Here is a 14,503-nt window from a genome sequence, read left to right on the forward strand (position 1 = left end):
CCCATTTCTCTTAGTATTAATCTCTTTTTTAATCTCTAGTTTTATATATATTTATGCATACATATATATCTTGACATTTCTTCCTATACAGTTTGTCATTGTTTCCTCCAAGTATAATTCTTTAAACTACTGAGGTGATAATATCAATTTTTAAGAGTTACCAATATCATCTTTTCTTATAGGAATATATATCATTTTAACTAATTTGGTCCCTTAAAAAAAGTTTTTTTCTCCCCTTTCTTATTTACCTTTTTGTGATTCTTTTGAGTTGTGTGTTTTGGCATCAAATTTTCTGTTTAAGTCTGGTATTTTCGTTATGAATGCTTGGAGGTCTTATATTTTATTAAATTACCATACTTTCCCTTGCAAGATTATATAGTCAGTTTTGCTGGGTAGATTCTTGGTTGTAGACCTAGTTCCCTTGCTTTCCAGAATATCACATTCCATGCCTTCTGAGCCTTTAGTATAGATGCATCCAGATCCTGTGTTATCCTATCTGTGGTTCTATGGTATCTGAATTACTTCTGAGCAGGTTGTAATATATTTCCTTGGTCGGATAGTTCTTGAATTTGGCTATAACATTCCTGTGTGTTGTCAATTGAAGATTAAGTACAGGAGGTGATCTGTGGATTCTTTCAATCTCCACTTTTCCCTCTTGTTCTAGAATGTCGGGGAAATTTTCTTGGATAATTTCTTATAGAATGATGTCCATGCATTTTCTTTTGTCATGGTCTTCCAGTAGACCAATAATTCTTAAATTGTCTCTCCTGGATCTGTTTTCGAGGTCTGGATTTTTGTCAATGAGGTATTTCATATTTTCCTCAATTTTTTCATTCTTTTGATTTTGTTTTATAGAAATTTGCTGCCTTATAGAATCATTTGCTTCTAGTTGTTGGATTCTAGTTTTTAAAGACTTAATTTCATCCCTGGCTTTTTGGCCATCCTTCTCCTTCTGATATGGTTTTCTTTGTAGGTCATCTTTCATCTTTGCCTCATTTTCAAGCTGTTTAATTTTGGCTTTCAAGACACTATTTTCTTGTTGTAGTTCATGTGCCTCTGTTTCCAGATGACTTATTTTGCTTTTTAAGTTCTTTTCCCAGTTGTCTTTAGCTTCTCTTAATTATTTTTTTCATTGTTTTTTTGAATTCTTCTAAAGCCTGTGTCCAGTTCGCTGGAGTTTCTGTGGTTTTGCTTGGTGTTCCTTGATCTTTTTCTGTTTCTTTTTTTTTTTGCCCATTACCTGGATAGAAGCTGTTGATTGTAATTTCTTTTTTCTTTTTCTGTTGTTTACTTATATTTTTTCCTTCTTAACTCCCATCTTTGGCTGCATTCTTGCTCCTTTGATTATCTGCTGGATCTGTGGGTTTGGACTACTCTGTCCTGAAGGGACTTCTCTGCCCTTCTGATTGATCAGGTTAGGCTGATGGTATTGATAAACCCTGAGGTCAGATCTTCCCCAGCTGGCAGCAGATGCTGAAAAGAAGCTGGGCTTCCCACCCTGTTATCAAGGTTATAGCCTATAGTGGCTGCAGTCTTCACTCTTGGAGTTTAGTCAGCAAGGCTCTTAGAGCAGTCTATGGGGGAGGGGTGTTGGAGCTTCAATTTCCCTGCCCTCTGAAGGCTTCTTATTTGCCCAATTGGAAAAATTAAGCCAGGGTGGAGTTGATCTGCTGAACTGGATGTGTCCTGAGGCCAAAACCTCAGCAGGAGGGGGGGGCAAGTTTGAAGTGTCTTGGTTATGACTGGGCTGTCTTCTCTGCACTTCTCCTCTAGCTGCCTCCTTGCAGCCTATGTTGAATGCCCTGAGCCTGGCACAGCTTTGCTAGTAAGGCACTCCCTCCAGACTAGAGCCCTTGCCTCCCCAGAGATTCCAGCCACCGCTGGAGGCTTAGCACTGTAGGTGGGGGAGGGGTCATTGGACCTTCCTTTTTCCTTTCACTTACACCCAAGTGTTCAAGAATTCAGGCTTTTGGGGGGGGGCATATCTTTTAAGGTGAATCCAGTAGTAGGGTTCCCTAGTTCTTTCCTATTGTTAGATTTGGTTTTCTGTTTCCTCGAAGCACAGTGTTTTTGATTGGTGTGGAAGGTTTTTCAGAGGTCTGGACTTTTGCTGCAGCTAAACCACCATCTTGACTCTGCCTCCACTGCTTTTAAGCTTTAACAACATTATTCAATGGTCTCCATCCACAAGGTCTGTAAATGCAGAATCAATACATAGGAGTGTAAGGGTTAAAATAGGGTTTCACAGAAACAAAAGAGCAGCCTTTAACAATTTTATTAAAATATATAGAAAAGAATATAGTAAAGGAGGGAAATATAGGAAAGGGGTAGAGAAAGAAAATTTCCTAATGTCTGTACTATTATATTATAACTACCTATAATTACTATCTAAAACTGCCTATATCTACCTATAACTGCTTATAACTACTGCTAATAACAACCATCCCACAAAGTTCCTGCCCAACCAAAAGCAACCCAATAAGTGTTTTAATTCGACCCCAGTTAGAACGAATTAGAACAAAAACCAACCACCTCCCCAAAGCAGTTCAAAAAGGGAAAAAAACCTAACAGCCCAAACCAAAAGCCCCAAACCCAAAAGCCCTCTCAAGGCTAAAGCTAAAAACCCTTTAAAGGCCAAAAAGCTCTGTCTGTAAGCTCAGGCTCACCTTTTATATTCCAGCAACTAAATGCCAACCACTAATCCAACACACTCCCGGCAGCTAACTTCTCTGCAACTACCAGCACCTTACTGTCAACAACTGACAGATCAACCAACTGATGGTGGCCCCTTTTATCCCCCCTTTCTACTTCAGTTCCTGTCTCTGTGGTTCCTCCTTCCTGTCTCTATGGTTTCTACGTCCTGTTGCTGTGGGCTGGTTAATCCCTACACATCTTTATGGTAAGAGAACCTCCAGGTTCCCTGTTAAATTAAAAAAGGAATAAGGAATTCCTTTTTACAGGAATAAGGAGGAAATGTTTGATATTGCCAACCATGCAACAGTTAAGAAAACTTTGGTCTTATATTTAAAAAATGTTGAGGGGGGAAAATCTACAAGAATGATGAGTACAGAGCTTAGCACCTGGGTGAGGTTACAGACCCAGAATAAAATGTGTGTCAAGAAATTCTGAGTAGAGGATTTAGTTTATAAACTGCCTGTGATGTAAAGAACCCAAATGGTATTGAGATTGGTCTCCATAAGGCTGGACTGGGCAATGTAGATACTGTAAGGGTATTGATTAGGGTAGTCGTCTAGAGACAGAGAGAGGAAATCTAATGTAACTTATCAGTGGCAAACTATTGGAGTAATATAAATATTAGGGCAGATCTTTTGTAGAGTTGATGGTGCTATTAGTGGTTATTTCAAAGGATGTAGAGACACAATGTCAGCTTTTTCAGGTTCACAAACAGGAAATGTGAAGCAAACTTAGTTCTTTTGCCTTTTAATTATCCTTCTTTTGCTCAACTTTGCTAGTATTTTCAATACCATCAATTCCCCAAACCCAAGGTAGATGCTAGAATTTATAAAGGTATTTGGAGTCTTCTTCGCAGGTTCCGGGATATCTTCTTTACATGGATTTCCTATTCCACATGAGCATCACTAAGCTTAAAGGATACTGGAAATGGGTCAGGGAATTCTAATCACTGACTGCAGAACATTTTCCCCAAGTTTTCCCAACAATCCAAAATAATCACCCTCCAAGTTTTAAAATCTTGAATATGAAATTCAACATTTCAGATAGACTTGCTAACAGTTTCTTTGCATCATGAGCAGCTGATTCATCAGTAAACACTACATTGCTTTATTTTTTTTCCTTTCAGGTCAAAGTGAGATCATAGGTCAGATTTTACTGATCCAAGAGATTGTCTCTCAAGTTCCATTGCTTATTATTAAGACATTACACACATCTTTAAAAAGTTAACATCAATGCTGATAAATCTAATTATTAATTATTATTAATTGTAATTATTTAATTATTATTTGAATCTTTCTCCATTCATGCATGGCACACACTTCTTTTAATATACATTTATAATTAGATATCAGTAAGGTAAGTGAAAAATCGCAAAACCAAAAATGACATTTGGGATTTACAAAGAAAATGGGAGATTCATCCAAGATGAGAAAGGTACTTGTTAATATTAGTGACAATAATCCACTGTGCTGCTATTCTGTGTCTGAAGTCATAGGGTCTAGATTATGCTTTTATACTTTTTTGGGGCAGAGAAGATGTTACCAGAACAATAATGAATATAAATTTAAAAGTCTTTAAAAATAAGAGCCAGGGATCCAACTTTGACATTGAAAGCACATCTGATGGTTATCAGGTAGTATCTGATGCAGTCTCTTTCAGCAGGCTTTCAGTCAATTTCTTTCCCAGATCTGCCTAAAGTAGATCAAAGCCCTTGTCTTTAACATGCGACATCGCTATCATAGCAATTGAAAATGTTGTCATGCCCAAAGTTCAAAGGCAAGTCTGCTATTGTGTTATTTTGACCCATTTGCCAATATAATATCCTGGTAGATGGGGCAAGTATGACAATATTCCCATGATGTTGTTATAGTGAAAGAGATTTTGAACATATCAATCACTATCAAATATTAAATAATTATCTAAAATATTATCTAGTGATTCAACAATAATCTTTTTTAAACAATTATTAGTAATTTCACTCATCAATAAGTAATAATTCTTCTTTGATATATATTTGTGAACAAGTAAGAAATTAGATAGGGTCTCTACATTATAAAGGGTAAGGAGAGGATAATAAGTGCCAGCTTGCATTAAATCCCTTATTTCTATCTACCCCCTTTCTTTGTTCTTGTACTCCTTTTCTTTCTTGTGGGGAGGAACATTTTGATGCTTCCTTCTATGAACCAATAAACATTGCATAATTGCCACTAATACATCAACTTAAAGTTATTCTATGCATGGTAAATAAATTGTCAGTCTCCAAATTATAGGTACTTCCAGATTAGTCAGTTATAGGTATGCTGCTTTATTATTATAGAAACTCTCAGCAATTATAGCTAATAAAGTTTTCAGTCAGAGATCACTTACTATAGCTAGATGCCAAACACTGAATATAAAGAAAAAGCAAAAATGGTCTCAACCTTCAAGGAACCATATTCTCATGAGAGAAATAACATGTAATACTATATGTAAAGTACATAACACTATAAGAAGGGTAGGTCTCTAATTTGTTGACTCTAAAAATAATAATGAATAATACAACAAACATTTTTATTTAAAATTCCATTTAGGGTATTAATTGGGTAAAAATTAAAAAAATATTCTGTTTGATCTAGTAATCTGTCTAGTAACGTTTATAGTATTAAGAAGACATTAGTTTTACTTCATGGATCTATTTGGTTACTAAGGAAATGATATGTAATTGCAGGTTTATTTTTGTGTTGCTAGCAGCTTGAGTTCATATTTGGTAGCTCAAGTGCATTGTAATTTTGACTTGTATTTTCATATATTTTATATTTCAGTAGATTTTTGTAACATTTCATAATCCATGACTAGGTTATATTTAAAGCAATAGGTAAAATTTAGGGTCATATAGCTGTAAGGGGGGGAGGGGTTAATTTTTAAAGGACTGGACTTGATCATTTAAGAGGTTGGTCACCAGGGATTTAATTACTGAATCCTAAATGAATTACTAAAGCCAGAATGGATCTTATGGTAGTTTATTTTACAATAAAGAGGGATGATATTAAGGAAGAGAGATAGAGAGGAAAAAGAGAGATCCTCTTGAGCCAGGAGTTCAGAGGTGCCTGCCAAGGGAAAGGAGTCTCAAAATGGTGGGCCTTTCTGGAGGTTGGTACCCCCAGAAAGGGAGTCAGCCTTTTCACTCACTATGTATCAGTTCAGTCAGCAGATCCTTCTGCCCCTCTTCACCAGCCTCGACTCAAAAGCATGAAGAACTGAATTCTCACAGGAAGTTCCACTCCAAGACTCCTGCCTTCACTTCCAAAAATGAAGAACTCCCTCTCACAGGAAGTGACAGCCCCTTTTAAAGACATTTTCTCTTGCGTCACTTCCTGTACCTTCCCTTAATTCCACGTCTACCAATCATAGTTGACTCTCTGTTCTAGGACTTCCCAGAAGGCAGTTAAGTCAATTCTGGTTTGTTATCCACTATTTCACATGTGGGTCACAGACCTCCCACTAAATGATTTAATGGGATGTTTACACCGTTGGTGATTAGATCTAACATGGGCAGATCTTCCCATTCAACTTTAAGTACCGTGTTTGCACTTTTTGTGACTGAATCTAAAAATAGGCAGGTCTCCATACTTAACTTTTAAAAAGGGTGTTTACCCTTATGGGGATTAAATCTAAAAATAGACATGAGTTACAATTTAAATCTTCACAATCAGGGAAGAACTAAGTATCTTCTTTGTTACAATCAGAGGAGAGCCAAATCTAGTCTTCACACAACTGAGTTGGTTTAAATATTTCTGAAAGCCAGATCCTTTGTGGTTGAATAAAAACTGTTTTTTGTTAAACATGACTGAACTCAACTCTCTCAGCATTCTAAACAGGAAAAAAATTGACAATGTCACTTTCCAATGGCTCATACCGAGTATAAACCATAGAGCCTGCATAAAATGACACCATATTATTGCCTCTTTGCCTGGACCTATCAACAAATAGGCAAAACCTGTCTTTGTCAGGTGAACACTTTAGCCATATAGATAAAAATACAATTATTTGTATGGACTATAGCAATTTGGATTCTTATTTCCATGGGACAAATCACCAAATTAATTTTTAAAGTATTATATAAATAACTTATTCACAATTTAATTATAATTATTTGCATTTCTAATTCATTTAACTTAAAGTTATTATCTACATTGTCTAATCTTATTAAGTCATGCTTGTGATAAGCCTCCACTATAGTGGCAGTCAAAGACCTGGTAGAGGACAAAAGAAGAGGTGAGGAGATAGAGACAAAAAAGATAATCATCTTTGTCTTCAGAATACATGCTACCCCTTTGTTTACCTACTGGCCATGATGATTCTCCTGGTTGGTGGCATCATTGTTCCTGGGTCAGAGTCTCTGGAGCCTTCTATGACCCTTTCAGATCTCTTTAGAGAAAAACTTGCTTTAATGAAGACAGACAATACAAATAATTCAGTCAGTCCCTCAAACACTTGCCTATTTCTTTTAATGCCAGGTCTGTGGTGTTTTGAATGGAAAGGCTTCAATGGATTTTCCCTATAGCATTTCACTCAATGAATCCCATGGCTCAGGAAATAGAAATAAAGGTTAATACTGACCTACTGAAAAAAAGAATCCAGATGTCTTGGATAAGTATGGAGTCTAGAGACTACTCCCCTTCTCAGCTTTAAATAATAATTAAAAAAGAATGCCCTTACCTTTAATGAGTGCATGGAACTTAAAGGGAAGTAGCTCATGTATCCTTTCATGTAGTTCTTGTGCTGGATTTGTCACCAATGACAAGACACTGAACTCAAGAACTTTTGGAACAGCCGTGTGTTCTTAGGCACTGTTCTAGGAAGGAAGTCCTGCGCAGATGCGTCCTGGCAACTTCTCTGCAAGTGCTGTAGCCATAGCTCTTGAAGACCCAGAAAAGAAAACTTTTGTCACAGGACTCCTTGGTATTGTCCTCTGGTTCGACATCAGAAATTAATGTGATTTTATCCGTGAAAATGACACGAAAGAAAGAACTAGAATCTGCTTTGCTGTAGTGTCCCGAGCACCAGCGTGCCTTTTCATAGGACTTGTAGGTGTATTTTCCATTTTATCGCTGTCCCTCGCTATATTATAGTTCACTGATCCTGCCTTCATTGTATTTCGGGTTTTTTTTTAATCTAATTCTGTACTGTGGAGTTAAACTTATCATGGCACAGGGCAGATGGAATGAAAGGCGACCAACCACAGCGCTGTGTTCTGTATCCTGGGTGTTGATTGGTTCAGTGACTGCAGGTTAATAAGAGTGTGGAAAAGGTTTCTAGGAGAGTGGGAAGGGCTTAGAAAGACTGAAAATAGAAATAACAAACTTCACAGATTCACCTAGTGTGGGGGCTCTCTGGAACTTAACTCCCACAATAGGTGAGGGCCCATTCAAGCTCTCTCAGAGCAGGGATTGTTCCACATTTCCATTTCTACTCTGATCATCACGGTGCTTTGCACTAGCAGGCACTTAATACTTTATTCATTTATTTAAATTTTGCAAGCCAAATAACGTGCCTAATTGTAAATTCAGTTAGCCGCTGCTAACTGTCGCCTAGCTAACCCCATTCTCATTGAATCCCGACCTCTCTGCCTTGTTTAGGTGGGAAGAGTTCAGTTACAAAATTCAACCCTTGTACAAGGAGCTTGCAAGGCGCAGGGGATGTTACTGGCCCCTAATACAAGGTTTTGTCCTGAACCCCCTTCCTCTCTCCGCTCTCTTGCTCGGTACATTCATCAGGGTCGGGTACCATGTCGAATTCTGATCCTCTCATCCCACCCTTCTCAGACTTGTTGGATCTTTATCCATCCCAAGCTTGGTGTGTCCCCCAAACCTCTGCCCAGACCCTTCTTTCTCTCTGTATATCGATCTCATTTCATGATCTCGTTCGCTGGCATAGTTTCAGTTGTGTCTTCTGGCCAAAGATCCTTTAATCAGAATGTCCAGGCCCGATCGCTCTCCTGGACTCTCATCACTCAGCAGATGTTTATTGGGGGCTCAGGAAGTCCGTCACTTCGGACGTGAGGGCTGCCCTTTTCAGGGTGGCTTCTCCGTCCTTATTGTCCACTCTGGCCTGAGGCTCCAAGAAGTGATGGCATGAACAGTGGCCGCTCTGCAAACCCTCTTGGCAGAGGGGCTAGGAGGAGGGCATCTCATGGCCTCCAACTGCCAGTGAGTGAGGGGGGCATCTGCCCCAAGCACGGAAGATGTCCCCATGGAGCTGGTGACTGAGAACAACTTGTTCTCCCACCCGTGGAAGTGGCTGAAGGAAGCCCTGTTGGAGCACCGAGAACTTGGTCAGACGTGGACCAGCAGTAATTTTTGGTCATAAGAGAGCAAGGCTGAGGACTTTGTGCAGCTCTGCCTCACTGAAGTACAGTTCATGCAAGCATCAAGACACTACCCTGCGGTATCCTTTATGCCCTTTGAAAACAAAAGACAACGATTATGTGCTAGAACGATACATATCAGTAACAGGGAACCCGGGGCACCCATGACACCTTTCCCCCACCCTAAATTCATTACCAGAAAGGCAGAAGGACTCGAGCAGAGCTGCTCCCCTCGCCCTCTCTCCACCATACCCATGACATTTTTTCACATCATCCGTCCCTCTGCCCAGCAGCCCAGTGGGAGCCCTTCCTCCCTCTCCTGTGTGCTCTCTGGCAGGGGAGAGGCACAGCAGGCAGGCTCTGAAAGGTTCGCCATCACTGATTTTTTATATAGTTATAGTATTAGTTACAGCTAGACCTAGATGTTTCATAGACACCTCAAATTCAACCATGGTACCCTGCTCAAAACACTCTGTTTGCCTCATTTTCCTCAGCTGTAAAATGGAGCACTAGCACCTACTCCCAGGGTAGTTATGAACATAAAAAATGTAACATTGGTAAAGTGCTTAACAGAATGCCTGGCACATAGTGAGTGGGCACTTAATAGATGCTTCTTCCCTTTTCTCTGTGGTTCTCAAGTCATGCTGCATACTTACAAAAACGACATTGTACTTAATTACTTAGTATTTATTCATCTAATATTCTGCATGTATTTATAATCAGTTAACAAGTATTTAGTAAGTATTTACTATGTGCCAGACACTTTGTTAAGCACAATAAAGTAGTCAGAGACCAAGACCAGGAAAAGCCTCCTTTATTACTTGTGATCTAACCCTTTAGAATGATAGAATTACAGATTTTTTTTCTTTTGGTTCTTCTAATTTATGAGTCTAGTATCCTTATTAAAAACAGAAATGAACTTAGTCTGTTTTGACTTTATTTTTAATAAACCCATGTTTGACTCAGTGATTTATGCTTCTTCTTAAAATTAATTATAAACTATTTTAAATATTTTTTCTAGTGATCCATGGAAGCTCTAGGAATATGGATAAGCATCATAGTATAGAGAAAAGAACATTGGATTCAGTGCTAATCCAAGGGTTTGGATTAAAATCCTAGTTCTGCTCTGATTGCCTTTGTCATGTTAGGTAAGGAACTTCATTTCTCAGAGCCCCATTGCTCTTCCTTCATCTAGTTGATTTCTCAAGTTTTTTTCACCTGTAAATACTATGATCCTATATGAAAATGAGCTGATGATGGAGATTAATAGAAATCTTCCTAGTGGTACAGAGACTCTTTGGCTTTCTTCCTTTTGTATTTTTGTTTTATTAGTGCTAGCCATCTATTTTTCTGAGGTTCCGTACACCTCTTAGTCTCTAGCTATGCAATTATTTCTTTCTCAATATTTAACTATATTTTTATTTTTTGCTATAAATTTTTTTATTATTTAGTATTATTTTTATTATTTTATTATTTAGTCAGTTTAGAACATTATTCCTTGGTTACAAGAATCATATTCTTTCCCTTCCTCCCCTCCCTTGCCCTTTCCATAGCCGACATGCAATTTCATTGGGTATTCCTTGTGTTCTTGATCAGAACCTATTTCTATGCTGTTGATGTTTGCATTAGGATGTTCATTCAGAGTCTCCATCCCCAGCCAAATCCCCTTGGCCCATGTATTCAAGCAGTTGTTTTTCATCTGTGTTTCTCCTCCCACAGTTTTTCCTCTGAATGTGGATAGTGGTTTTTCTCGTTAGATCCTTCCAAGTTGTTCAGGATCACTGCATTGCTTCTAGTAGAGAAGTCAGTTACATTCGATCGTGCTACGATGTATCCGTCTCTGTGTACAATGTTCTCCTGGTTCTGCTCCTCTCACTCTACATCAGTTCATGGAGGTCTTTCCAGTTCACATGGAATTCCTCCAGTTCATTATTCCTTTGAGCACAATAGCATTCCATCACCAACATATACCACAATTTGTTCAGTCATTCCCCAATTGAAGGGCATCCCCTCATTTTCCAATTTTTGGCCACCACAAAGAGCGCAGCTAAGAATATTCTTGTACATGTATTTTTCCTTGTTATCTCTCAGGGGTACAAACCAGTAGAGCTAGGGCTGGATCAAAGCGCAGGCAGTCCTTTAGCGCCCTTTGGGCATAGTTCCAAACTTTTCTCCAGAATGGTTGGATCAATTCATAAGTCCACCAGCAGTGCATTAATGTCCTGACTTTGCCACATCCCCATCACCATTCATTACTTTCCTTTGCTGTCATGTTAGCCAATCTGCTAGGTGTGAGGTGATACCTCAGAGTTGTTTTGATTTGCTTTTCTCTGATTATAAGAGATTTAGAACATTTTTTCATGTGCTTATTAATGGTTTTGATTTCTTTATCTGAAAATTGCCTATTCATGTCCCTTGCCCATTTATCAATTGGGCAACGGCTTGATTTGTTGTACAATTGATTTAGCTCTTTAGAAATTTGAGTAATTAGACCTTTGTCAGAGTTTTTTGTTATGAAGATTGTTTTTCAATTTGTTGCTTCCCTTCTGATTTTGGTTGTATTGGTTTTGTTTGTACAAAACCTTTTTAGTTTGATGTAATCAAAATTAATGATTTTACATTTTGTGATTTTTTTCTAGCTCTTGCTTGGTTTTAGTCTTTCCTTTCCCAAAGATCTGACAAGTATAATATTCTATATTCATCTAATTTGCTTATAGTTTCCTTCTTTATTTTCAAGTCATTCACCCTTTCTGAGCTTATCTTGGTGTAGGGTGTGAGATGTTGATCCAAACCTAATCTCTCCCATACTGTCTTCCAATTTTCCCAGCAGTTTTTATCAAATAGTGGATTTTGGTCCCCAAAGCTGGGATCTTTGGGCTTATCATAGGCTGTCTCATTGAGGTCACTTACCCCAAGTCTATTCCACTGATCCTTCTTTCTGTCTCTTAGCCAGTACCATATTGTTTTGATGACCACTGCTTTATAGTATAGTTTGAGATCTGGGACTGAAAGTCCTCCTTCCTTCACTTTTTTTTTCATGATTTCCCTGGATATCCTTTATCTTTTGTTCTTCCAGATGAACTTTATGTTTTTTCCTAATTCAGTAAAAAAATTTTTGGTAGTTCAGTGGGTATGGCACTAAATAAGTAAATTAATTTGGGTAGGATTGTCATTTTTATTATGTTAGCTCATCCCATCCATGAGCAATCGATGTTTTCCCAATTGTTTAGATCTAGTTTTAATTGTGTGCAGAGTGTTTTGTAGTTGTGTTCATATAGTTTCCATGTTTGTCTTGGCAGATAGATTCCTAAGTATTTTATGTTGTCTAGGGTGATTTTAAATGGAATTTCTCTAATTCTTGCTGCTGAGATGTGTTGGAGATCTATAGAAATGCTGATGACTCATGTGGGTTTATTTTGTATGCTGCAGCTTTGGTAAAGTTGTTGATTATTTCGACTAGCTTTTTAGTTGATTCTCTAGGACTCTAAGTAGACCATCATGTCATCTGCAAAGAGTGATAGCTTGGTCTCCTCATTGCCTGTTTCAATACCTTCAATTACTTTTTTTTCTCTAATTGCTACTGCTGGTGTTTCTAGTACAATGTTAAATAACAGAGGTGATAAATGGCATCCTTGTTTCACCCCTGATCTCATTGGGAAGGCTTTAACTATATTTTTAGATGACTTAAGTTAATATTTTTCTTTGTATACTGTAGCTCTAATAAACTGTATGTAGTATCTGGAACTAGTTGTGCTAGATATGTCAAGTCAACTAGCCAAACGACACCAGAGTAATTAGTGTAAAAGACATCCATGCACTGTTATGAATAAGTTTAAAGGTGGACAAAGGACTAGTCTGTCTTCACATTGGTTACTGGAGGGATGGAGATTTGAGGGTGGACAGGAGGCCAGAAGTTGAACTGGTTTAGGAAGTGGCCAATATGGGAAAAAGAAGAGAAAGTGGCTAGTGTAGAGGTGGCCTGAGTTCTGATCTGTCTACCTCTACAGAACCACAGGAGCCAATGTGGTTTAGTAGAAAGAGCATAAAGTGGAAATTGGAGTCAAGTTCTAGGTGCAGCACTGATATCACCTTGAAACTTAGTTTCCTCTTCTGGTAAATGAGGTTGTTCAACTAGATGACAGGCCAAATTCCCACAAGCTCTGATGCTGTGAAGTAGATACAGGTTAATGAGTGTCAATAAGTTACTAAAATTTGATTAGAACTGGATTAGTCTTTGGATAAGTGTATGTGGCACCAATCAAATTGATTTTAAACTTCCCTTCTTTTTTTTTCTTGCAAAAGAACTTTCAATCTTTGATTCCCAGACATTTCTTCTTACTCTCACCCCTTTTACTTCTCCTTTTGCCCTTTGCCCCTCTCATTTCTGCTATCCTTTCTTTTAAGATAGAGAGGTGGGAAGAAGAAAGAAGGGAAAGTAAAGATAAAAATAACAACTCTACAATAAATGAGTGTTTTTTATCATTTCTGAGCTCCATGAGATAAGGTAGGGCTATCTTTAAGCCAAATTTGTCACTTGGCTCTCCAACCAAACCCACTCTCCTGTTCTCTATGGCAGATTGCTATAAATGCACATAAAAGCTCGTGTATATTTATTTGTTTGCCTCCGACAAGTACTAGTTTATAAATTAATATACAAAATAACATCAATTCCTCGTAGATTTAAAGTTCACATCTAACACAGAAATGCCTCCAGTGGGCTGAGATTTGGAACCTTAAACTGAAAGGCTACCAAATGTACATCTCATCTCTAATTGTTCATGATCACTTTTAACCTTCTACCAGTCACTTAGAAGCCATTTCCAGACATTCTCACCTCAAACTTCTTTATACACTTCTTTATACGATAGTACAAAAGTTTGAAAGCAACTAAATCTGAGGAATTGTGGATCCCGAAATGGTAATTCCTTTTATTTTTAAAGGTCAGCACAATTAGGTTTTGGCAAGATTGAGACTTCAGTGTCTCTTGGTATATCCATCACGACAGACTGACCAGTCGTTTGCAAGTGTTCATGAACAAAGCAGGTTAGTAATGCATTGGTGCCAGCACGAATAGATCGCCCTCAGCCCCACCTCGCCAGCAGAGCCCTGAAATCAGCGTGTTGCCGTAAACACTAGTGGCATGATATAATGAAGCTGTATTCCATTAAACCCTTGTATACAGGAGAGCAAAATGTCATCACCTGAGTGGGGCTGCATTTCGGTGATACAAGCTCATCTGTTCCATCAGCTGGTTTTGTTCTGATCAATAAGCAGTTTTCTGTGGCCTTTCACTGCTGTCACATGTCATTGGATGATGTAAATGCACATCAGAAACTAGAAACTTGACAGCTCTCCCAGACCGCGAGCGGAGAGAGAAGAGGGAAATCTCTGGAACAGACGCAGTTGACAACTGACGTCTGCCGCGTAAAGGATTTGATGCTGTTGCAGACAAGACTTTTTTCC

The 14,503-nt window shown here is 38.3% G+C and overlaps 1 protein-coding gene and 1 long non-coding RNA gene across 6 annotated transcripts in view; one reads left to right on the plus strand and one right to left on the minus strand.

Moving 5' to 3' along the window:
* Positions 1 to 14,503, plus strand: part of SNX24 (sorting nexin 24) — a 212,071-nt gene that overhangs the window by 80,770 nt on the left and 116,798 nt on the right. The window lies entirely within an intron of this gene.
* The window catches only part of LOC130455435 (uncharacterized), a 30,772-nt gene continuing 20,105 nt past the window's right edge, over positions 3,837 to 14,503 (minus strand). The window contains exon 2 of the long non-coding RNA XR_008913398.1: positions 3,837 to 9,134. This is a non-coding gene — a long non-coding RNA (uncharacterized LOC130455435). The remainder of the gene's footprint in view (positions 9,135 to 14,503) is intronic.

The sequence above is a fragment of the Monodelphis domestica genome, chromosome 7, assembly GCF_027887165.1.
Source record: "Monodelphis domestica isolate mMonDom1 chromosome 7, mMonDom1.pri, whole genome shotgun sequence".
Taxonomy (NCBI): Eukaryota; Metazoa; Chordata; class Mammalia; order Didelphimorphia; family Didelphidae; genus Monodelphis; species Monodelphis domestica.